General features: G+C 39.7%; 1 long non-coding RNA gene across 1 annotated transcript; it reads right to left on the bottom strand.

Annotated features, from left to right (window-relative positions):
- Positions 1-10,002: 10,002 nt before the first annotated feature.
- LOC128143242 (uncharacterized) lies at positions 10,003-24,178 on the bottom strand. Its single transcript, XR_008235686.1, has 2 exons — positions 24,061-24,178; positions 10,003-11,661 (listed from the first exon to the last, which is right to left on the bottom strand). It is a non-coding gene; the product is annotated as an uncharacterized LOC128143242 (long non-coding RNA).
- Positions 24,179-24,776: the final 598 nt, after the last annotated feature.

The raw sequence follows: 24,776 nt of genomic DNA, 5'->3' as shown, positions 1-24,776 counted from the left end.
AAGATACTGTTTCCCCAGTCACAAGCTGTTTTATTCTTTATCCAGTAGAGGCAGCAGCATCTATGTCAGTCTGTTGTGCTCTTGATTTCCAACTAGTACTGTGCTCTACTGTGCTCTGCTGTGCTGGTTTTGGCTGGGATAGAGTTGATTTTCTTCATAGCAGCTAGTATGAGGTTATGTTTTGGATTTGTGCTAGAAAGTGTTGATAATTCAGGGATGTTTTCATTGCTGCTGAGCAGTGCTTACCCAGAGCCAAGGGCTTTTCTGCTTCTCACCCCACCCCACCAGCAAGCAGGCTGGGGGGACACAAGGAGTTGGGAGGGGACACAGCTGGTACTGCTGACCCCAACTGACCCAAGGGATATTCCAGACCATGGGACGTCATGCTCAGCATATAAAGCTGGGGGAAGAAGAAGGAAGGGGGGACGTTCGGAGCGATGGCGTTTGTCTTCCCAAGTCACTGTTATGGGTGATGGAGCCCTGCATTCCTGGAGATGACTGAACACCTGCCTGCCCATGGGAAGTGGGGAATGAATTCCTTGTTGTGCTTTGCTTGTGCATGTGTGGCTTTTGCTTTTCCTATTACACTGTCTTTATCTCAACCCATGAGTTTTCTCACTTTTACCCTTCTGATTCTCCCCCCCACCCCACTGAGGGGGAAGTGAGCGAGCGGCTGTGTGGTGCTTAGTTGCTGGCTGTGGTTAAACCATGACATCTGCTTTTCATGAGATTTAATTACTGACATGACTGATGACTTAACACCTTACTTCTTTACTTTGTGATAAACTGGATGAATTTAACATCCCAATTTATTAAATCCTGAAATACAAGAGATGACTACTGCTGTTAGAGTGGAGCTTGGTGAAAACCACAGAGCAGCCATTAGTAATGCATTCCACAGAGCCTTGGAGCCACTGTCTTTAGGTAACACCAGCTGAATCCCAGAAAATGCTCAGGAGGATAAGGGACCTGAAAAGAGATGGTCTGTGTTTCTCTTGTGTGGCCTAGAGATCAAAGGCTAGTTAAGTGTTTCACCAAGTCTAGTCAGCTCAACTCCCTCTACCCTCAATGGAGTCACATATCTAATGTGCGCAGAGTGACCCAGGGGTTGTTCTGTCCCCCCTCTCATGAGAGGAAGACAGTTAGGTAAAGAGAACTGGGCTTTTACAATAAATAAAAAATTAAATTTAAAAAAGCAAATGAACAAATAAAAAAAACCCCTAAGCTTTCAGAAAGCTTCTCTTATGAACTTCAGTCTTCACTTGAAGAAATGAAATGTAAACCAGAGCTGAAAATCTGGAGCTCTAACAACAAACAAATTTCAGCTACTGAAGAAGCTTTAATTCTGGACCAAGCTCCTGAAAAAAAGCATTAATGTGCAATCCAAGTAGTGGGAAACTAAAGTTACAGCTGCCAGGACTGAGAACTCACTTTTCCTCTATATCTGTAGACACAAACCTGGATGAATGTTTTAGTTCTGCAAAGTCTCAAGAACCTTAAAAACATGGGTACAGCAGACATGACCTAAACAAAAAAGAGTTCAGAGATAGAGAGCTTCTAAACAGTGTTTTATGGTCTGCCTGTTAACCAAGATAGTTTCTCTCCCTTGTCCTCACCGAACGTCACATTCAACTTTAGATACCTGAAAGTGGTTTCTGTCAAAGCTGGTTGCTTACACCCTTTTCACAGGCAGTGAATAAGAACTGGTGCTGCCAGCATGCATTTTTTTAAACTTAACGCTAAACAGATGTTGGAATTAAAGTCCTCTCCAATCTCAACCGTCCTGTGATTGTGAGATATATTAGATGGCTACGATGGCACATGAAAATGACAGGTGAGGGTATAGATATCTAACTTCTAGGTGCCTGAGTTAGGGTAGATGAATCCTTTGAGAAGTAACCTTTCCTTGAGGAATAGGTTATGGACTTCCCATTATCAGTACAAATACTTGGTTACTTTAACATACTGATGCAGCAGGTCAGTGTATACTTGCATATTCAAATCTCCCACATAGTTTTTTGCACTTTTTTGAGCATTCACAAGGTTTTCAAGGGTCAAAATACAGGACTGATGAGGCTCTGAGTCAATTCAAGCCATCAAACATCCTTGATGCAGTATTTTATTTTTACCCCCACTGAGTGTGGCTGTATTTGGTGACCTTTCTGCATAGATATTTTGTCTCAGCACTATGCAAGAAGAATGTTCATGAGGACAGGGAATAATGTTGCCAGTGAGGTGGTCCACCCTGTGACCAGGGAGAAGGGAAGCAAAGATCAGGCCGTCTGAGGACCGCAGGGGACAGGGAGGGTCATTCCACCATTGTCAGGAAGCGGGACCAGTGGACTGAGGTGGGGAGAAGTTGTCAGTCCTAACTTTCCACTGATCCCAGAGGCCCATCTGCCAGCGCTGACAGTCCACGATGGCTCATTGATTTCAGCTCTGTGGTGAAGCCAAAGCTTGTTTATGCTTCAGCTCTCGTCCCTTGCAATACGTTGTCATGCCAGCTGTCTCTATATGAATTCATCCTCAGTTTTTTCCCTTGTTCGAGAAAAAATTAAACAAAGCAGAACCATGAGTTTAATAAAAAGGGTAAAGTTTCTCCTCTGGCTGGCAGCACATCTGATAGGGGCCTTAATTTGTTTTTTTAGTATTAAAAGACTGCTGCCATCTCCTGCAATTTGTGAGCCCCGCCTGAGCAATGAACAGCTTGGACTTTCCTGAAGTTACATTTATTATTATTAAATAGAACTTTGCAATGGCTGAGAGTTAATGCTGACACTGAGTTGGGTTTGTGATTTTATTTACTTACTTCATTCTTATTTATGAAGGCTTGGCCAGGTAGTGAAGCTTCTTGGTACTGAAATAAAGCATTATTAGAATCAAGCAAGGAAGCAAAGTGAAATAAAGGTGATGTGAATGCTGTTCGCTTGCTTATTCATTTAAATCGATTTTTCCTTACTGGCTGAAAGCATCTATCAAAAGAACAAAGCCAAAAAGAAAAGAGAAAAGTTGTGCTTGGAAGCAGGTTTCTTGCAAGCCATTAAGAGTTATGTGTTCTATAATATCATTGTTTCCATCAATGGTAGCAGCAATTTTTTGCCATGGATTTTAGCAGGAAAGAGAATGACAAGCATGAGAAATCAGACCAATAAAACAAATGTCAGCAGTGATAATTAGCGCTTGCCAACTCTCATAATTTCATCAAAGTATAGAAATCACTCATATGCTTAAAGCTCCTGGAATCCCATCATTATGAACAATTTATTTAAAAAAATATATATACTCTGCATGATTGCAGAAGAAAGCTTATATCTACAAATTCCAACAGTTAAAGAAATAAGCACACAAATCTGCAATATGTTAATTTTACACTGATCTCATGAGATGGTCATGCGTTGTGTGTGCTGAAATAATTAACAATCTTTTTTTGCACATCAGGGGCCAGATCTTCAGGTGGTAGAAATTGATCAATACCATTGATTGCAGCATAGCAGCTGAACAAAGTTGATTTATGAAGGTTAAAAATATCCCTTGTCATTAAGAACTCTGACATTAATGTATATTTTAACAGGATAGATATTCTTGCAATTCTCAAGTATTTTTGCTTTTTGTTGCATCTGTTTCACTTCCTGATTTCTACTTTTCTGTGATCTAAACAAATATTCTCTTCAGTTAATTTTTTCTGTCTTCATCTTGTACAGACAGGAGACTTGTTTCCTTTATGAAAATATGTTGGTGTTTTTTTCCCCACTAAGAACCCATATTACTTGTTCTTGAAAAATGGTTCAGAAACCTGCAAGCAATGAAGTTATCATCTCTCAGGAACCTGCAGTCTGTAGGTGGAGAGATCTGAGAAGCTTTCCCTAAACTACTGTGGCAGTGTCAGAAATTTTGTGCCTTGCCTGTTTGTTCTTATTCCTGCCCCTTGCAAGAGAAGCAGCAGGAACGTGCTTCTGTGCCTCAAGCAGGCCAGCCTGCTGTCCAGCTTATCAACTTAAGCAACTAATGAAACCAAATTTATGCTTATGTTCTGGGTTGTAAATGCTGTTGCTTCAGATGAGGACATGTACTTGTGGACATGGTACTCACTTAAGCAAATCAGACTTGAGGGAGCCTTCACTGTTTGGCAATAGTCTCCATACAGGTAGGACCTGACCAGGGAGCACACGTGTATCTGCTGGTGAGCCTTAGCCTGAGCAGCCAGCAGGTTTTGACTGATTAATGAGGATTTGAGGGGGGAGAATGAAAACCCCTTCATGGTCTGGTCTGGTTCCTAATCCTTCACTTAAACTGAGCATTAAGATGATCTCTTTGGGACATGAAGGAATGTCTTGGGTGACAGCTACATCCATGCCTTGGCTGATAAGTGTTTTTTAAGTCATACTAACTTGACTGTTTATAATTGTGGAAAGACACTTGCAGGTTGTTTCCTTTTTGTTAGGCTTCTTTCTCCCACTTGGTTTTGCTTTTAAAATTTCTTTTGCCTTTTTTATATCCATTTAATTGTCATCTGTTATTTCTTTTCTTCAACTGTTTTTCTTTCTCCATACTTCTCCCTCAGTGTGTGCATTACTCACGTTGTATGCATTGTGATTCACTAATGCGACTCTGGAGCAAACTAATGTGATGTGAGTTCACTAGGTATAACTTCTCCCTAAGATCGCCATGGGTAATATGCTTTGTCTTAATTTTGGAAGACGGCAGTTGGATGTTTCCTACATAAATCTGTCACTACTCCTAACGGAGGCAAAGTCTCCTACACAGAAGGAGTAGAAGTATTACTATGTTAATGTTGAAACACAGATTATATTCCATCTTTCTTTTCCCATTTCACCTACCATCCTCCAACAAGAAGTCCCTGTTGGGCTAGAATTTAGTGTCCTCTTTGCATGAATGAAAGTTACTAAAAGATCCATTCTCATTTGTTTTTATGTCCTTCAGTTCTTGGCCATCCATGGACCCTGGCATGGGAAGTGACTGGCTTCTCCTTTTAACAATCCTTAGTGCTAAAATGGGTTTTAGACTGCTAAAGGGCATAACATGAGTAGTGGCTTTCCCTCCATGTCTTGGAGACTTGTCAGATGCCTTTAGTCGTACTTGTCTCTTGTGTAACAAAGCACGGTGTTTGACACTGTGTTTGTTTTTATTCCCATGTGAAGCAAGCTTTGGATGCAGAAGAAGTGATGGCAGAAAGGATATTTCTTGGCATACAAAGACTTGTTAAAACTTTTTCGTTTGCAGATGTAACATACGGAGCTTGTATTTCCAGAATAAAGGTGACATTTTTTCAGTAGCTCTGGGTTTTGTCTGGTTTTCATGAAAAGACTACAGAAAACATTGTTAAAACTAATTTGTTTTTAATGGGCTTGTATATTTGTAGATTTTAAAAGCTTCCTATAGTATCAGGACAATAAATAGTGCCAAGATACTAGCTACTGAAAAAATGGTCCAACTAAGCTAGCATGTAAAGCTATAGATTTACTGGTTTCATAGAGCAACAATATTTCAGTCAGCATAGAAACCATGTGATGCTTTTAATATACTCTTCTGGAGTTGTTTTTATGTCCATAGCCCAGGAATGACACCGGCTTTCTTTTTTTTCCTGCTTCTGTGAGATTATTCTCATTAACATCACTTATAAATCTATAAAAATGAAAGAGTGCTGCTCCATAGACAGTCATAGAGCTTGGGAAGTGACAAACAAAGCAGCATTTGCTAAAGAGCAGACTGTCAAGCAGAAGTGACAGACAAGGCCAATTACCATATGCAAATTAGCTAGCATTCATTATATAATTTTTAAAAAAGCTGTATTTGTCAAAAGTACTGCTATTCAGGACTGATTCTCTAGCTGGATGAACCCTGTGGAGTTTCAGGTTTTATGAGCCTCTGCATCCCTTTTTTTTAGAACGGTAAAATGTGTTTCTGCTCAACTCAATTTTTCCTATGGTTTCACATTTTACTTTTCCCTGTTTCTCCCCAGGAAAATGTTGAGTGCCTTTAAAACTAGATAGTTTATTGCCATTTTGAACCCAGACTGGTCCCGCTACTCTGTTATTCCTTCCCAGAAAACTGCAGATGCTTCAGGGAAGACACAGGTAACCCTACAACACGGTAATTTGTCTTAAATTTTTTTCTACTGTTCTGGAGTGGAGCCTTTGTCTGGATGAACTCCAAGGTAATGTCCTAGTTGACTTGAACATGGCCATGGCTTTGTTCCCTACCTTCAAAATGTTGACCTGGGTGTAATGCGAATGATCATGGCGTTTTTTTGGTGACAACACATGAAAGCATATTGAAATACACTTGCAACTGGTGTGCATTCATCAGCGTTCGATGCAGAGTAGTCATGTCTGCCACAGTTGTCTTAATTTATTTGGTAGTTGTGAGAATCTGCACAAGTGACGTCCAGCTACAGAGAGGTTGTTCTACATTACGCTTCCCTACAGTAACATGAAGCTAAGTGAATTCATGGAAGAATAACAATATGTAGTCCCCTAGGACTTGCCTACATATGGAAAATTTTAGGAAATAAATGAAGAGATTAATTTGAAGTTTGGTATCTATTTCACGCTGTATCTGATATAGAGGCTAATATTCTGCACCTCTGAGGGATATTGAGTTAATCTTCACAGTAGCACTGGGTACTATTTCAAAATTTCTTTCAACGTGTCTAGATGGGGCTGGTGTTATATTCCTACCATCTCCCTTGTGATGGCCAAGCAATAAGCCAGATAGGAGAACTGTCTTCCAGAAAACTAAGCCTTTCCTTCCAGCTAGGGACATTATTTTACTTAAGTTGCTATGTGAGTGTATGAACGCTGGGACTCACCCCCAAAAAAGCAGGGAGGGGAGTGGATGGCCAAAGGTGGCAGTGAGGTGGGACAACTGATTTTTGTGGCACTGCCTTCAGCTGAAAATGGCTGTGGAAGCCAGATGCAATGTATAAGAAGGGCAGTGTCAGGAAGGGGAATGAAGAAGTTATCCATGTTGTCTGCTCTGGACATACAGCTTTAGGTGTGCAATCTGGAGGTTCATTTGCAGTGGCAGGCTCCTCCACAGGAGCGTGCAAAGCATTTGCGTTAGGCTTGTGCTCTGAACGGCCTCTTAGAGAAGCTCACTTCTGTCCATTGACTATAAAGAGCCTCAGCAGATGAGACTAAGGTAGATCGTCAGACAAGCTGGGGTTTAGTGCTCTTGCCTTCCACACAGAGCAGTAGTAGCTCTTGTTTAAAAGTTTCTTTTGCCAGTTTGGCTAACATAATTAGCTAATTATCATGGTAATTACCATTCATCATGGCAGTCAAGAGTAAGTCTCAGTTGCTCTAAACCCTGTGGGACTGATTAAGATAATTACTGACCCAAAGAGTTTATGGAGTTAAGAAAGTCAGTGACTGGTTTTCCCAGGCAGAAGAAAGGCAGATTTCTGGGAATAAGATCTTCTGCCTGGATTCTTGTGGAAAAAGTGCTAACGTATTCACCTCTTGCTCACAATCTCCAGCATTTCTCCAAGCTTTTAGTCTCCAGAGCAGAATTATGGAAGTTGTACATTCTTGTTTGCGAAGCTGCTGTCAGTGCTTTGCTAGCAGTGCCCCAGCTGAGCATATTTCACTATATGCGATGGCTGTATTTAGTAAAAGCAATCGTGCTGACAGTCTGCATGATGGAAGCCCTAATCTGTGCAGTGTCATGCACTATGCATCACCACGAGGGAATCTCTAGTGACTCGTTATTAATGAGAGGGAAGTGGTGACATTATTATTATTATTTATGACGTATCCTGCTCCACAGATGTGTGAGGCACTTTAAAAAACAAATAAAGATGGAATCCCTCCTGATAACCATGCAGAGCAGCAAGGCACAGTTGGCATCCCCGTGATTCCTGCTGCAACATGTCTAAAGAAAGAAGGCTGGGTAGCAGTGAGGACAGAACCATCTTCTAGTGCTGTCAAAGAGATTTGGGTAAATGAAGAGTAGTTAACACTTCAGCAGTAGGTCCCTAAATAGACATAATTCTGCTTATTATTTCCATTACATAGTGTTTAAGATCCTCCTTCTCCCATCCTGGATTAGGGCTTCATGCACAAATGGTATGACAAATTAACTTCCAGGCTCACTTCTCCCACTGATACAAACTGAGACAACTGCATTATTCCCCTACAATACAGAATATACGAAAGCACGGAATGTGTTTACTTTGTCTCACTCTCTTTACTTGCCACCACATATTTTAAGGGAAAAGAACACGTTATATGGAATGACAATGGAGGAAGGGAAAAAACACGCAGTGATGATTTATATGCAGATACTATTCTAAAAACTAGCAGTGAAATAAAGAATTATTGTTATTAATAAAAAGCTTCATCTCTTGATCTTTTGATATTGCGGTATTGTCCTCTTTTATAACTCTGTAGTGTCTTAAAGCCCTGATGTAGTTCAGAGGCAGTGACAGAGGGACAAGTATATGATTGGGACATGAGCCTTTCACTTCCCGCTAAATTTTGGTCTAAAAAAAAAAATCTAGTCAGCATGCCCAAACTGTTGATCTCTCCAGTTATAGGTCATTTTTTTCACTTTCCCCTCCGCTTAATCACCTGCTTCTACTGCCAGCTTCCCTGGTTTGCAACTACCAATAAACACCCTCACTATTTCAAAGCAGTATCAGCTCTATGGCAAAGTGTATTAAGGCTGAACTGGTATGTCCCAAAGTAAAAACAGGCTCTGAAACAGCAACTCGAGAGTTGCTTCCACATGCTTCATTTTTTCATATCCTTCATGACCAAAAAGCCTGTTATTTCCACCTGACTAATGTACTCACCTTGGTCTGAATGAACATGCACCCTCCATCACCACTAGCATGAAGTGCTCAAAATAATTCAGGGGTATACCCAAAGAAAGTGAAAGAAACCTGACAAGAGATCAAGAAGATCATTATCAGCACTGACTAGCGGTTTGGCGTATCTCATGTGAGATGCCTTACCATGGATCCATCTGTGGGATCAGTGGCTCTTCCAGAAAGGTCTTTGGATGAGAGACAGTCATAGTCTCAAAATGGGATCTTCAAGTCCTAAACTTATTTCCTTATTTGGTTCAACAGGGGGGAAAGCTTGCTGGTGTTCATGGTGTGCTGCAAAAAATATACATTTGTTCAGTCACGTCTTAACTGAATGTTCTGCTTGATCTTAAAAAAATCACTCAAAATTGGCTTGGCTCCACTCGGTTTCCAAGAACACCTTGATTTCCTCACATTACTGTAAATTTTACGAAGCTAACACGCCTCTCCATCCCAATTTTAGCTTCTTATAATATATATTGCTATGGCTCTGTCTTTACTTCATTGCTTTTTATGTGACGTTACAGAACAGCTTGCAAAACATCTGGCAGTAAATGGATTGTATTTTGAGGCTATCATTTTGCATGAGGAACTTTCAGAGACATTAGTAAGTTTTGCATAAAAGTCATTGTCAGAGTATAGACCTTTGCACTGTTGTTATAACAAGATCAGAGAAATTTCCTCAAGAAACCAAATTCTTGAAAAAGTTAGGGATTTTTTTTTTCCTTACAGCACAAATGATGGTTATAACAGAAAGTATTGGTTCTAATTTTGCCATAGCTGTAACTTTGCGTAAATTTGTTCTGGTTCTGGATGAAAGAAGGATGCTATTTTTGACAGCACATACCCACTAAAAGCATCACATCAAATGGTCCAAGGGAGTAAAGTTTTACTAAGCTTGGTGAAGCTATGCTGATCTATTGCTATCGCCTAACAACCACTTCTGGGCAATGTAATAAAACTGCATATAGTTAAATCATACTGTAGGTAATGAAAACAGTGTAACTGTTTCATAAAACCCATGAAAAAATGTGATTGCTAAGAATGCCCTGATGCTACAGCAGAACCACTGGTTTCTGGGGTCAGGAAAAAGCATGGGCATTACTTTTTACGACAATTTTTAAGAAAAATGTGTGGGGAAGCTATAGTAATTAAAATGATGGAATAAAAAGTTTGCAGTTATACAGTATATTTATTTAATAAATGAAACAGAACTCTTTATATAAATCTTTGAGATCTTACAGACTAACTTGTGCTAAAAGACAGATTATTTGGACACAAATAACTTTCCAGTTGTATTCATATCCAGAATTGTCCCCTCTTCCAGTATATGAGACAAGACAGCATTTATCTAATGTATTCAACATCAGTGGTATGAAATGACATTTCAATTGGTCTAGACCTTGCATCTCAAATACGGGTACTATGGCATATTATAGGATAAATTATGTATCTTTCCTCACAATTAACACATAACAACACAAATGTAATTAGAACCAAAGTAATCAAACACAGAGGATCAAAGTCACTGGACTCATGGCTTTGTGAGGATTCATGTCAGCAATCATATAAAGGTTAATGAGTAGCACAGACATGCCAGATCAAGCACAAGTCACTATCTCTCCCAATGTACAATGAAACAGTTCAAGTTTAGAAATAAGTATAGTTACAATATAGTAAAGGAAAATCATATTCTGTTTAGTCTCTCCCTTTTGCTTCTCTTTCAAAGTTACTGTAAGATATGTTAACTGCAGGATGAGACAGAAAATCTTCAAATAGAAAGGGCAGAAAATAACAAAAGAAGGAATCCTTTAAGCTCAGTGATATATTTTTTAATGCCTTCTTTCCTCTTTCCTTTTCTTTTGACCAGCCTTAGGCTGGGGCTTTGATCTATATTTCAGTCACCAAGGTCCCTTATCAGAGAAAGCACAAGAAAAGGATAGTGAGAGATACAGACAGAATGACAAATAGATGCACCCTGAGTCACGACAGAGTGACTTTTCTGCTCTTCAGAATAAATTCTATCTGGAAACCATATCTGCAGTGGGAATGTACAAGAGAGGGAAAGAAAGCTTTGCCCTGAGGGCCTAAACCAACTCCCATTGATTGCAAAAAGCCCTTTTTGATATGTAGAAGACTGTTCAGTTGTAAATTCAAGAGGATAAAACAATAACATGCAATGTCCTAATGTTCCCTGGATATTCCTTTTTCTGCTTCCCTTCCTCCCTGCACTGCCGGTGGCTTCTCTGTCCCTCGATATGCCATTTTTCATGTATGCACACACCCCTCTAACTTGTAGGAAAAATTTCTACCTGCACAGTGTAAGGCGTATAGATCAAAACACCACCTAGCCCAATAGTCTGTCTCTGATAGACCAGGGACAGATGCTCGGGGAAAAAGAAGGGCCAGAAAGCAGTGTTTGTCCTTCCCTTCCAATGTTTTACAGGCCAGGGACTTCCTGAAACAGAGGTTATAGCTCAGTATCTAGTCACCCTCAATAGATTCTCCTTCCAGGAGTTTGCAGGCACCTTTACTACAATGGTAATTTTTAGTATCAGTAGCTTCCTTCAGCAATAAGTTTTGCACATGTATAAGGAATTACTTCAGTTTGCTTGTTTTGAACTGACTGTGTGGCAGAATCTTCTCATGACTTTAAGCTCATGTACTAGAAGTTGATCCCTCTTCACCTCATCCTTGTCACTCTTGTTCTGTGCCACCTCTTCCCCAGGCTGAAGAGTCCTGGTTTGCTTCATTGTTTCTTGCACAGATGGCATCCACACCTTTGATCAGCAATGCTGCCCTTGTCCGTACCTTTTCCAGTTCTACTCTGTCTGAAACAGAAAGACCAGAAATGCACAAAGCATTGAAGATGCAAGCATACCATAGATTTATACACTGGTATAATAACATTATCTATTTGTTCTCTATTCATTTCCTGATAATTCCTAACGTTTGATTTGCTTTTTGACTTCTACTGAATATTGAGCTGATGTTTTTATAGAACTAGCTATTATATCCCCAATCTCTCTCTTGAATGATAATAGTCAGCCCACAGCCCATCATTTTGTAACTAAAGTTTTATTGCTTTTACCTATGTATGTGCATTACTTTACATTCATCCACATTGAATTGCATTTTCCATTTTATCTCTCAGCCACTTAGCCTTGTACAGTCTTTTTGCAAATCTTTGCAGTCAGCTCTCATTTTTACTAACCCAAGCAAGTTCATACCATCAACAAAGTTTGTGTCCTCACTCTCTTTACCTTAGACACCAGTGCATTTTCCTGGTGTTTTCAGGCAGCTGATTCAGGGCCATAGTACTAAGCAAAGTGAGACGAACTAGGCTACCTCAGGCTTCCCACTAGAATTATTTGTCCTTTATGCTTTCAGAATTTCATCCTTAATTTTGCATAGCTGGCTATGGGCCATCATCTTCCCATCTATTTTTATCTACTTTTTCACTCCTTTTCTCATATTCATTCTTCTTCTAGAGCAACTGCATTACTCATCTCTTTGAACATGCATAGCATTTTGAGATGGAGTTTGGAATAGATTTATGTCATAGAGACAACAAAGCTTTCTCCAAAATAATGTTCAGCTTGAGGGAAACGAGCAAACTTATATAATGTTATGTTAAGAAAACACAGAAGTGGCATTGTAGGCTTAGCTGCCGCATTGGATAAGGGTGGTTACGGCACATTAGTTTTTGTAGCCAGTAGTACACACTGAGTGATGTGACCAGCACATACCTAGACACTTGGCTAACGCCTAATGGTCAGGTACACACTTCCACCTGACTCAGGAGTAGGTGACTTCAGAGGAAAGTACAGAATGAAGCTCTCACTCTTGCTTCAGGATCCATAATAAAAATACCTTAACTTCCCTTACAGGACAAGATTTAATTTGGTCATAGTAATTCTCAAGTATAATTTCTTTGGAAATTTGATCCTGCTTCCTTTTCCTCTCTTTTTTCTCTGCAGCCTCTCTAAACTAGAAGCTCAAAGAAAGGAGGTAAAATACTGTCTAGTGAAATAATTTTCCACCCTTCCACAGGAAACTGGCAGGTGGGAAATCTGGATAAAGAGTTCAGCTGTGCCATTGATGGGATGAGCTGGTGAGTTGCACAGCACTGCATTTACAAGACCACTTCAGACGATTTTAGGGTCCTTCATAGTTGTCTCAGCTTTTAGCTAAACCCACTAGATTTGCACGCCCAACTCATATGGTTAATTTACTGAGCTCTTCCCCTTTCAGACTGTCTATAAATATGCCATCATGTCCTCTAAACCTTATTTAAACTTCCGGAAGCACAGTAACAACAAACTTCCCACCACAGTTAGCAGCAGCTTTCAATGGAGCTGTTCATGAGTATGGACTCTGCGATTTGGCATAGACAAAAAACACTAGTGTGTAGGCTACCACACCACTAACCTCTTTTTATAGTAAGAATGCTACATTATTCCTTCTCCTTTTTCTCTCACTCCTAGTGAGGTTTTAATCCATGTGAAGTTTTACCTCTCACTCCATGGTTACCAAGTTTCCCTAAGAGTTTCTTGTAAGGGTCTTTATCAAAAGTCTTTTGAAAGCCTGAATTAATTTTATCCACCATTTCTCCCTTATTCACTATTTTGTTAATTCTGAAAGAGTGGTGGCAGTTTAGAGAGGCACTGTTTGGCCTTGAGAAGCCTGAGCCTTTAGTCCTACTAAGTTGTATACATTAAATTAATGTATAACTCTATCTTTCATGATTTTCTTGACTATTTTTCCTACTGCTGAGGTATGTCCTGCATATCTATAAAAGACAATTGCCTCTGGCACTTTATGAAAGATTTAGGCAGTCTTGGCTACAACCCAGCTGGCCATGATAGCAGGTTCTTATTTCAGATTTTTAACAATAAATTGTGTATCTTTAAACAGCAATTCAGCTGCTTCATTATTTAGTCCCTCATTGCTCCTAGACAGCTAAGATGCAGCAGTGATGATTAATTACTATGTAATTTGTTGTGTTATTCCAATATCTGTTTTTCATTTTGATTTTGGGTTCTCAGAGAACATCTCAGCCTTGCTTCATGTTGAGTATAACACCTATTTAAGTTATTTTTGTAATCAAAAGTTTACACTCAATCGCATATGTCAATGCACTTCTTGTTTAGCCACTTCTTGATAGTGTGGTGAAGAATGCGTGCGACTGAATCAACACGTGAGGAGTGACCAAGTTGAGATAATAGGCAAAACACTGGCACAAAATATAGTCAGGACTGTGCATTGACTAGAGGATGGCTGTGAGAAGCTTGTATTACTGGGATTCAATTCAAGCTATCCCACTGCCTTGCAACCCATCCTCAGGCAAGTCATTTAACCTCTTCAATGTAATTTCCCCAGCTATAATACATGGGTGATAATATTTGCCAACCTGCTGGGCATGTTGTGAGGAATAATTAGGTAAATTTTTGAAATTGTTCTAATTATGTTAAGTGCAGAGTATAAAATCATGTTCTTCCCCCAGGAGAGGTAAGGAGAGGAAAAAAATGAAAGAAAATAAATACTTCCTGCTACTGGAGAGGACAAATTATTCTCTTTGAGACTGGGCCAAATAGTGCCCTGGTAAGCGAGCATAAATTGGATTTACTTAGAGCCTGATATATATCTAAAGAAAATTGGTGTAATTGCACTGAAACCGATGAAAAAGTAATTTACACCACTTGGAGCTCTAGCTCATTCTTTTCAATGAAGTTATTCTGGATTTATGTGGGTGTAAACCAGAATAGCATTTTGTTCACTGTTAAGGTAGTAACTTCTCTGTTCCTATTCCTGTGATGGTTGGTGGCAAAAATTGTCTGTGGGATGTTGACATGAATGAAACGAGGAAAAGAGTGGAGGAGAGGAGAGGAGAGGAGAGGAGAGGAGAGGAGAGGAGAGGAGAGGAGAGGAGAGGAGAGGAGAGGAGAGGAGAGGAGAGGAGAGGAGAGGAGAGGAGAGGAGAGGAGAGGAGAGGAGAGGAGAGGAGAGGAGAGGAGAGGAGAGGAGAGGAGAGGAGAGGAGAGGAGAGGAGAGGAGAGGGAAAAAAAGCTCTCCATATGCAGAGAAAACAGTGTCTCTTGTTTCTTTCGCCAATAACTAGAAAATTACCTGAATCTCTCATTCTCATTGTGCCAGGCACCATAACAAGTTAACTAGGTACATGGCTGTTGAAGCAATACCATGTTTAGCCTTTTGCACTCCCTTTCCTCCTGCACCTCTGCTAAACTGCTTACCGAACGGCGAGGCAGAGAGCTGGGGCTCCTGCGTTTGGCTGGCTGGGAAGCAGAATACTCCAGCCTAATTCCTTGTACCTCCTTCAGTCTTTCTCTCCTTTCTTTGTGCCAAATACAGCTGAATGCAGCACAAAGATAAAGGGAGAGACAATACCCTGCTGAAAGAGCTTCCAGCAGAAGCAGACACCTTCCAATGAGGGAAATGGAGGATAGGGAAACGTGAGCTCTCAGGCCACACCAGATATAGAAAGTGAACCAGCAGTTCTTGAGACCCATATGCCTTTACAATGTGTTTTTCTAGGCAAAACACAGCAGGTAATGATGCCTTTCTTTGTTGGGTGCTGGAATTTTTGAATACTGCTACCCCAGGATTAATTGCAGCCTTTGGAAATGTTTCACATTATTTCTCTGTTACAAGTGATGATGATTTGTTTCTGCTTTGCAAGTTTAGGTCAATTTATTGGAAATTTTATGAGGGTAAAAGAGTTTTCTGGAGGTAAAGAGGAAGAATTATCACTGTATGTTAAAGGAAAAGTTATCACTGTGCTTATAATAGCAATAGGAAGGATTATCACTAGCAAAAGCTCAGGAGGATTACTTGGGATTCAGCAATGTACAGTAAACAATCTTTATCTCTTGCAGAATGTCAGTACATATTTTACAATATAGTTGGCTTTAGTGCTCCATGAAAAAAATCTGCTGCAATTTGTGTTTAATCATTCTGAGTCTTGGAATTAAATTAATATTTAGTTGTCATGAAATCAGTGAAAAAAAGCTGCTTATGAAAGGAACAAGGAAAAGCACTGTAATTTCATTTCAGTCTAATTCCAATTTTAAATCTTCGTATCAGCATCCCCTTGGCAAGTTATCAGTAGATCTGTAAGAGTCAGCAGAGCAGTATGAGCATGCAGATAACATATGTGAGATCACCTAGCAAACTAGTTTCAAAAGCTTCTGGTTTAAGTTAAATACTTTTAAAAATGTAAACAGTATATTCATCACTTCCCTCAGTCGCAGTCATAAATATCAACTAAATGATGTTCTTATCTAACAAAAATACAGATCCTTCAAACACACTCAAAAGCATACACACAGGCACATCTTTTCTACAGAGATTAAAGTCAAAACAGCTAGGATTAAAAAAAGAGTAATGAAGAAAGTATAAATGAAATCTATGTGAGGCTTTCTTCCAGTAAGAAAAAGGAAAGTAACAAGAATAGGGCTACATGTGAGAAAAACATTTAATATTCTGCTGGAAATTACTTGGATACCATGAAGATAGACAGCATATAACATAGTGAAAAGATTTAAAAAACTGTGTAAAGACACTGAGCCTGTCTGGAACATGATGGAATTACTTGAACTTATATCAGTTTTGCCCTTGGAAATTTATATTCACATTTATAATTATAAATATAAAAATCAGATTTATAAATCAAAAATACCTCGAGACGAATTCTGCACCAAATCTTTTCTTGTTATTCACTTATCAATAGTAGGTTGCGAATCAGCATCTGTGGGAACTTAGGAATGAGAGTGATGCTCTGTTTTCTTCTACACCTTTTTCTTAGCTCTGAACAGTAACTAACTGTATGGACTCATAGCCTATGTATATGTACTATGACTTTTGTATGTGTATTAATATATATATATAAAAGCTGTGTATATATACTTATAACACAGCCTCCTGGGCTTTAAACAACATACAGGAGTCTTGAACCTCTGATCAAGGTGTCTCCTATTGGACAGAATTGTTGGTTATTAGAGTAAAAAAGACCCCCTAGACAAAATAACAAGCTAGTTATACATTCCTCCTGGCCTCCAAGTTAAAAGAACACTTGTACTATGAGTTTGTTTTGAAGTCAGTGCTTTGCAATAAAATTATGGTAATGGCAATTAGGCCTGGAATTACAAAGATGGAAAACTGTGAAAGGTAAAAATTGGGGATGCTCTGGATCATTAAATAGGGTAATTAACATTGTTTTGCAAAAATGATGGAAAGTTCATGCAAATTACAGCATATTTTAAATAAACTTGCTATGCATATATACATACTAATTTTGAAGGATGAGTTTTTAATTTTTAGGAAATAAACTAAGTTGGGAAATTCATGCTCTCATATTGATGTATTTACGATGTTTAGGAAAATTAGATTCTCCTGTTCGAGGTACAGATCAATCATGGACAAAGCCACCTTTCCCAAATGCATCCAGCAATGTATCTCAGATTTTACCTGGAGAATGACCTCAAGGATATAGCAGTGGAGGTAAGTAATCATAGTGCTTGTTGAGCCTTCAAAGTCAGCTGAATTAACATGACAAGTTGCTAGTGATTGCAAAAAAAATTTGTGTATGAGGGCAATACTAATAAACAGGACTAGTTACTGACCTACTCTTGGAAGCAGAAAGATCTAATTTTCCCCTCACACATTATATCTACAGCAAAAAATCTAGCTATTTATCATGAGAAGAGAATATGCCATACCAGTCGGAGGGAGTTTGCACTAACAGCATTGAATCCACATAGTTGTTCCAGTGAATCCATATGAAAACGTTTTTCCTAAAAGAAAGCTCTATCAACATGTGTCGTCAGTCAGAAACACCAAGTCCTGTACATATTTTTCAGTGGCAATACTTTGGCATATTCTGCCTCCATTTACAGGTGGCCCAGCATTACTTCCTTGAACTGTAGAAAACTTGCTTTACATAGAAGTAACACTTCATATGTGACAAGCCATCTCCTTATTTTCTTCTTTCGGTAGGTGACTCAGAATGAGCAAAGCTCTTCCATCTTTCACGTGGCATATTTCCAGCTTTCGAAGCAAGTCTTTGGAAAAAGTCCATTTTCTGATGTGGCTTGGTGTGTGGCTTCAGCACGCAGCAGTGGAAAGCGAACCCTGAGCGAGGCGCAGCAGGAAGCACGCAGGCGATGAGATCACTCACATCCTAAGGTAATGCCTGATACAGACCACATTAGCAAGAACATATTTCTCCTTTCTGCTGGGAATTTTATTGAAAACGACCTCTGAAAAGCATTTGGGCTTTAACAGTACATAATTTTCTAACACAGTTCCGTCTCGTTGAAATTGCACCAATTGTTCTTCAGTGGCAGCTTGGCTGGAAGGAGCCAATCCTCCAACAGTTTCTAAGCCTCCGCTCAGGTGACAATTGCAATCTTTTTCCAGCTTACTATTCTTTAAATCTTGTCTTACCATGTAACCTCTTTTCTTTGACCTTGAAGTCAACTAGGATCATATGTCATGACCAAACCATGTGATAGACCTGAATTTACTTAGCCCAGAATTTTCAAGGTAATGAGATCAACTCTGGTGTCAGGCAGGCTCTCTGGCAGCCTTAGCCTGTGAGTCACCGTTAAGTCTCCTAAGTGGTGTGAAGATATAATCATGATAATAATAGTACTGCTTAATCTCTATTGAACTAAGGTGTTCTGCTACACTTTTGACCCCTGCACACTTATCTACCTCTTCCTGGCTCCTGAAATATTTTGAAAAGGGTTGGTTGTTGCTCGTTGTTGCTGCAGTGTCCTTCCTGTGCACTTCTGGAGGCGGGTGCTGCAGTGCTTGACAATCTTTAAATGCTTCAATGCTCTTGAATACCTGATATATTTTGTAGCCTTCCTTCTTTTTGAAGCAGGTTTGAAAATGGGAAGACATACCCAACAGCAGTTCTCACTTAATGGCCACTGCTTCATGTCATGATGGCAGCATCTGTTTGCCAAATGACAAACACAGTCTGGGTCAGATAAGCTCAGCTCTACTTGACAAATCTGGAAGTGAACAGAGTTGTTTTTTCCCCTTCTCATAAAGCTGCCACTGTCATCACTGTGGAAAGCAATGGTGTTATTCCAGGGCAGAGCTTTGTCTTGTCAAGGATGGCAAAGGTGTTTTCACCTGTTACATGTCAAGATGTCTGAGATCCACTTTCTGCTTGGCCTACATCTTTCTCAATGGGTCTTCCTAGAATAAGAAATTCTCTCTCATCTATTTGATCGCTGCTTTCATCTCTTAAACAAAATGACCCATGCTTTCTGATGTTTTTTTTCCTGCACATGTGTCGGGGCAATCCCAAGCACAAGTACAGGCTGGGAGGAGAATGGACTAAGAGCAGCCCTGAGGAGAAGGACTTGAGGATGTTAGTTGACGAGAAGCTCAACATGACCCGGCAACGTGCGCTTGCAGCCCAGAAAGCCAACCATATCCTGGGTTGCATCAAAAGCAGTGTGACCAGCAAGTTGAGGGAGGTGATTCTGCCCCTCTGCTCCACTCTTATGAGCACCTACTTGGAGTCCTGCATTCAGCCCTGGGGCCCGCAACATAAGAAGGACATGGACCTTTTGGACCAAGTCCAGAGGAGGCCACGAAGATGATCAGAGGGCTGGAGCACCTCTCCTATGAAGACAGGCAGAGACAGATGGGGTTGTTCAGCCTGGAGAAGAGAAGGTTACAGGGAGACCTTATAGCAGCCTTCCAGCACCTAAAGGGGGCCTACAAGAAAGCTGGAGAGGGACTTTTTCCAAGGGCATGTAGCGATAGGACAAGGGGTAATGGCTTTAAATTGAAAGAGGGGAGATTTAGTTTAGATGAAAGGAAGAAGTTCTTCACTGTGAGGGTGGTGAGGCACTGGCACAGGTTGCCCAGAAAAGCTGTGGATGCTCCATCCCTGGCAGTGTTCAAGGCCAGGTTGGATGGGGCTTTGAGCAACCTGATCTGGTGGAAGGTGTCCCTGCCCATGGCAGGGGGGTTGGAACTAGATGGTCTTTAAGGTCCCTTCCAAATCAAACCACTCTGTGATTCTATGATTCAGCTGGACTGATGAAGCATTTTTAATGATCGTCATTGTTTTCACACATCTCAGGATTTCTAACTGCACTATTACAGAATATTTCTTCAGCACCTTGGCTTTTCTAGATATCTATGCTGTTTATAGATACCTTTGTCTTCTGCTGTTATATGTAAGATTAGCAGATTCATGGTGTAGGGAAACGATCAGTAGCTGTAGATGAAAGATTGTTTTGGAGTACTGTAGGGTGTTCTTACTTCATTCCCAACATGTTTGTTGCCTATTAAAGTCTGTATTATGTCTTTATCAAGAAATAGATTCAGCATTGCTTGGTCCTGGCAAAGAGGAAATTATAGGGCAATATTAATAACAGGCAAATGTAAACTACACTGTGGTTTCCACTGTATACCAAGTAATCATCACTATTTTCTGTCTCCTTGTTACTTGCTTTTAAAGTGGAAACTGTGACTTTGTACTACTATTTTGAATATTCTTGCATGCGAAGGCACTGGAACCAGAGACTCATTCTGCTAGACTCTGTATGCACATAGAGTTTGGTCTGCAGTGTAAGTAAGTGTTTATGTAATCCTCTGTGATGGAAAGTAATACACCAGTGCAAGCTAGAATATACAATATAAATACGTACATGTAAAATACAAAAATGCAAAAGGTATATTATGCATATCATATATAATCAAACCATATCATATGAAATACAGTCTATTTCATGACTGAGATGGTGATTCATAAGTATTGCCATGATGATTCTATTTTGATGCTTATAGAGTAAGCATTTATCTGTCTCCATTGACAATATATGGCAGCATTAGAAAATCACAGTGTTAGCTTACTGTCTTTGACACATTAATTTCAACAGTTGTCACTGCTAACCCCATTAATTCCAGCAGATGACATAAAGCATCCATGTTAAACAAATTCAGCTTACTTCATTGGAATGGTCTAAGAATATGCACATGGTCAATTATTTCACCTCAATTAATAAGCAATAGATCTTTAAGTCAGTAGCTTATATTTTATAGAAATTTGCTTCCTGTATATTTTCATACCTTCATTTTCCATATTTGTACTTTTATTTTTTAGCAGAATCATTCAATATCTCTTCTGTTTTCAATATTAATTTTCTTTTTACTAAGCAATTTGAAATATTCAAAATTCACTAAAGAAGATGTTCAAATGATAGTGCTATAAATAAAAAACTAGTGGCATTTGCAGGAAGAACTGTTTCCCATTTGAAAATATAGTGTCACTGAAACCAAGGAATTTATTGCTAATGTTACTTTTAACTATGAAATGATAGTTTTGAAAATGTAAATTAATGTTCCTTTAATGTATTAGCTATATCATATATATCATATTATATATATTATCATTCAATTTCATTGAAACGAGAACAAAATTACACTTCTAAAATGAGAACCTGAAATTACAACACTCTTTTTTTTAGCTTGAAAATGTTAAAGAAAAAAAGTTATAGGATTCCTAGTGTATTTTTTTTCCTTACAGACTCAGATTTAGTCTAGAAAAGAATTTCAAAATTTTGTCATGCCCCATGGGATAAAGCAGCAGTTTTACTAACAGATCATGTACAAAATTTCTCTGTGAAGCAGTTGTGTAATTGTGTAGTATAGAGGTTCCCAATCAGTGCCTCTTTAGTAAGTTATGCTAACATTAAAGGGAAGGCACAGCAAGCAGTGGAAGTCAATAAACCTTGCTGGAAGATTGCAGTGTAACCAAAAGGCAACTTCATGGATTTGAGGGTGTCGCACTGAGGTTGCAGAGGCGCAGACCTACCAATCTGCGATAGTTTATTGGAGACCCAGGGGAATGGCTGGCTAAGGGATCAGGAGGAATGTGGGGCAGGAATAGCCAGCTGTGGATAGAGTGGAGGGGCAGAAAAATAAACAAAAACTGCAGCACTCTGTTTTAGAGCAGATTGAGGGTCATTGCTCACAGAACAGTAAAAACCAATTTACAGTAAAGGTCATATCTGCTGTACTGGGATATATATATGTAATGAAAATAGCAGGAATCATGGATGCTTCCGAATGAGTGACTGGACATGAAGAACTGCAGTTCTGCTGTAACAAACAGATAATTACCACATTTCACCTTTCAAAACCATTAATCTTCTAACCCCTGTTGTCTGGTATCAATATGCTATACTTTTCCTAACTTTGCAATCAGCCACATATTGTCTTAAAAACCACATGGTCAAAGAGATATTTTCATGCTAGTGCACCTTTAATTTAGGAAGAATGTTTTTCTCTGTCAGTAATCCTTTTAGTCACAGCTGCTTAGCCTAGTGAAATGAAATAGTTCCCAGTATGCTGAAAGTCTGTCTACGATTAAATGTAATCAGTTTTTAATTAACTGGAATTTTCAATATCTCACAAGTACTTTTTACGAAGTTTTATTCAAATGAGGATATGGATTACTTTACTTTTTAAAGTTTGGAGCTTGGAGGAAAGACAACAGAAGAGATGGTAAAGATAAAATGAAGCTTAGCAGAAAAAGGACAATGCATGCATAAAATCTGCTTAAAGGTTACGCAGGGTGTATACCCAGAAACGGACCTTGAGCAAGACATTAACTGTGTATTAATCTGATATACACAGTGGTACAGCTGTTACTAGCTATCATTTTCTTAACTGTTATGTTGTTATTATTAACTATTATGGCTAATACCGTAACTGAGTTACTGCATATAGCAGAGTTTCAGCCTGTTAAAGCAGTGGCACAGAGAGCTCCAAGTGTGACATCTCCCAGGTGGACTGAGTGTCCTCTCCCAGAAAGTACCGTAGATGCTGTGCTTCAGCAATGCACTAAAGAAGTCTCCAGGGCATCGTGAGCCAGATAAAAACTTTCAAAGCCTCATGAAGCAAAAAACTGCATTATTACAAATTTACCTTCCTGGATCAATGGACAGACAAATAGAAGATCATTCTAAACCAGAGCGGAAAGCCTACTATTATTTCTTTTGAAAACAGCAAAGCTGAATGTTTTCCATCCAAAAAGATACGATCATGTCTTTGCAATAATAACCAAGGATTTTATTCTACCAAACTGAAAAAATCTCAATTATATAACGAACCAACCTTCCATTTCAATAAATCTGTACTATAAAAGTGCTGTAATATCATATAAATATTAGCTATATCAGAAAGCAATACTATAAAATATAATATTAAAGGAAAAACAAAATCACAAATACATTTTATCGCATCAAAAAAACAGACATTTAAGATATATTTTAGAAAAATGAAAGAAAAAAGTTTTAAAACCTTGTTTTGGAATTTTTAGCATAAAAATTAAAATTGACAGTGATCTATTAAACATTTTGTTTTCAGTCAAATTTATCTTCTGAATTATCATATCTATGGAGCTCTCCTCTTGCAAGCACACATTTTGTTGAACATGCACGAAGTGCATTTAAACATATTGCTATATTTTTAGCTCTAGGTTATTAATTCTATTCTGCCAATGGCTGAGCAGCCATTTAAAATGCCAACCACCCACCATTCCCTCTGATGCGAATGCTCAATATATTGTACAATCAAATGGAGCAGGCAAGTCTCAGTCTAATTCTTGATACAGATAAGACGAGACAGAAATATTTGAAGGGTTGGAAATGTATCTGAGCAAGGCATCTAAACAATAAAAGCCAATTTACTTTGTTCAGGCTCAGGCCAAGCTTCCTTGACTGCACAGGTCCAGAAGGAAGAGGCACCCCTTGCAGTCAGGGTTTTGGCTTAGACCAAAAAAGAAAGCACAGTTTTCGAAGTCCGGATTACAGGGTCCTTTCAATGCTCTGGCCCTGATCTGTGTGAGCTGGATGTCAGCCCTCTGGTCACAGGGTGGATGTTTTGTCAGGCAAGAGCAACCCTCTCTGTCCTCAAGAGTATGAGTGGAAGGAGGGAAATCACCCGTTTTGCTACTTTTCCCGAGGTTCGAGAGGTGATTCTGCAGAGTAGCAGTGGCACTGCCTGCCCCTGCGGTGGGGTGGCAAGGTCCAGCTCAGGGTAGGGTAGGCATAGCAGATGCCTACTCATTAAGCATGGAACTACCTCTCTCTGGAAATTCATCTTGGCAAAACTAGAGGAGTGGTCGAGGATGCCCAACTTGTCTCTATGCCCCCCATTCTACGTGGCGATGTTACCTGAGAGAAGCTGTTTCTCTGTACCCAGCAACGCGACGGCAGTAAGCACGGTGAGGAGGAAGGTCTTTATGTTCTTCCCACAGACTGCTAGCAATATGGGCTTTTCTGTGAGCAGCGTGAGACTATGTGATGGTCACCAAACGGGACTGCGAGCAGCGAGCATCCGCTTGCAGGAGCTGGGAAGGGGCAGCATTGGAACAAGTAAAAAGCAAAGGAGTTTCCTTCCTTAGGAAGAAAAGCAAATAATTATCTTGGTTTAAAAAGCCCTAGCTTCTAAGCCCTAATTAAATCTTCAAATAAAGGGGAAGGGGAGGAATGTGGTTGTAGAACTTTCTTCTGCAAAAACTGCGCAGTCCGGGGGTCCCATTCATCTCCAGGCAGGCATTCAGCCCTCAACCATTATAAAACCAGCCCAGCCTGGCACCAGCCTGAGCAACCCCCGGCTGCTCATTAAAGCCAGGCACAAGCACTGAAAGAACGTGTGAGCCGGATGAAATGTGCATTGGCAGAACTGCGTGGGGAAGTAGCTGTCACCCATGGTGTACCAGTATAGGGCTTTCACGAACAGAAAAGCTGTTTCTCATGTCTCGGGTGCTCTCTGCAGCCTCATTCCCAAGACTGCTATTCGCACACTGTTCACTGAAGTCAAGGAGTGGGTTTCCTTCCAAAGAAGGGGCTAGGTGGGGAAACTGCAAGACTGGAGTCTATTTTCAAAA

Source organism: Harpia harpyja, chromosome 6 (assembly GCF_026419915.1).
Source record: "Harpia harpyja isolate bHarHar1 chromosome 6, bHarHar1 primary haplotype, whole genome shotgun sequence".
Lineage (NCBI taxonomy): Eukaryota > Metazoa > Chordata > Aves > Accipitriformes > Accipitridae > Harpia > Harpia harpyja.
The sequence above is the reverse complement of the archived record's forward strand: the minus strand, read 5'-3'. Positions and strand labels throughout refer to the sequence as shown.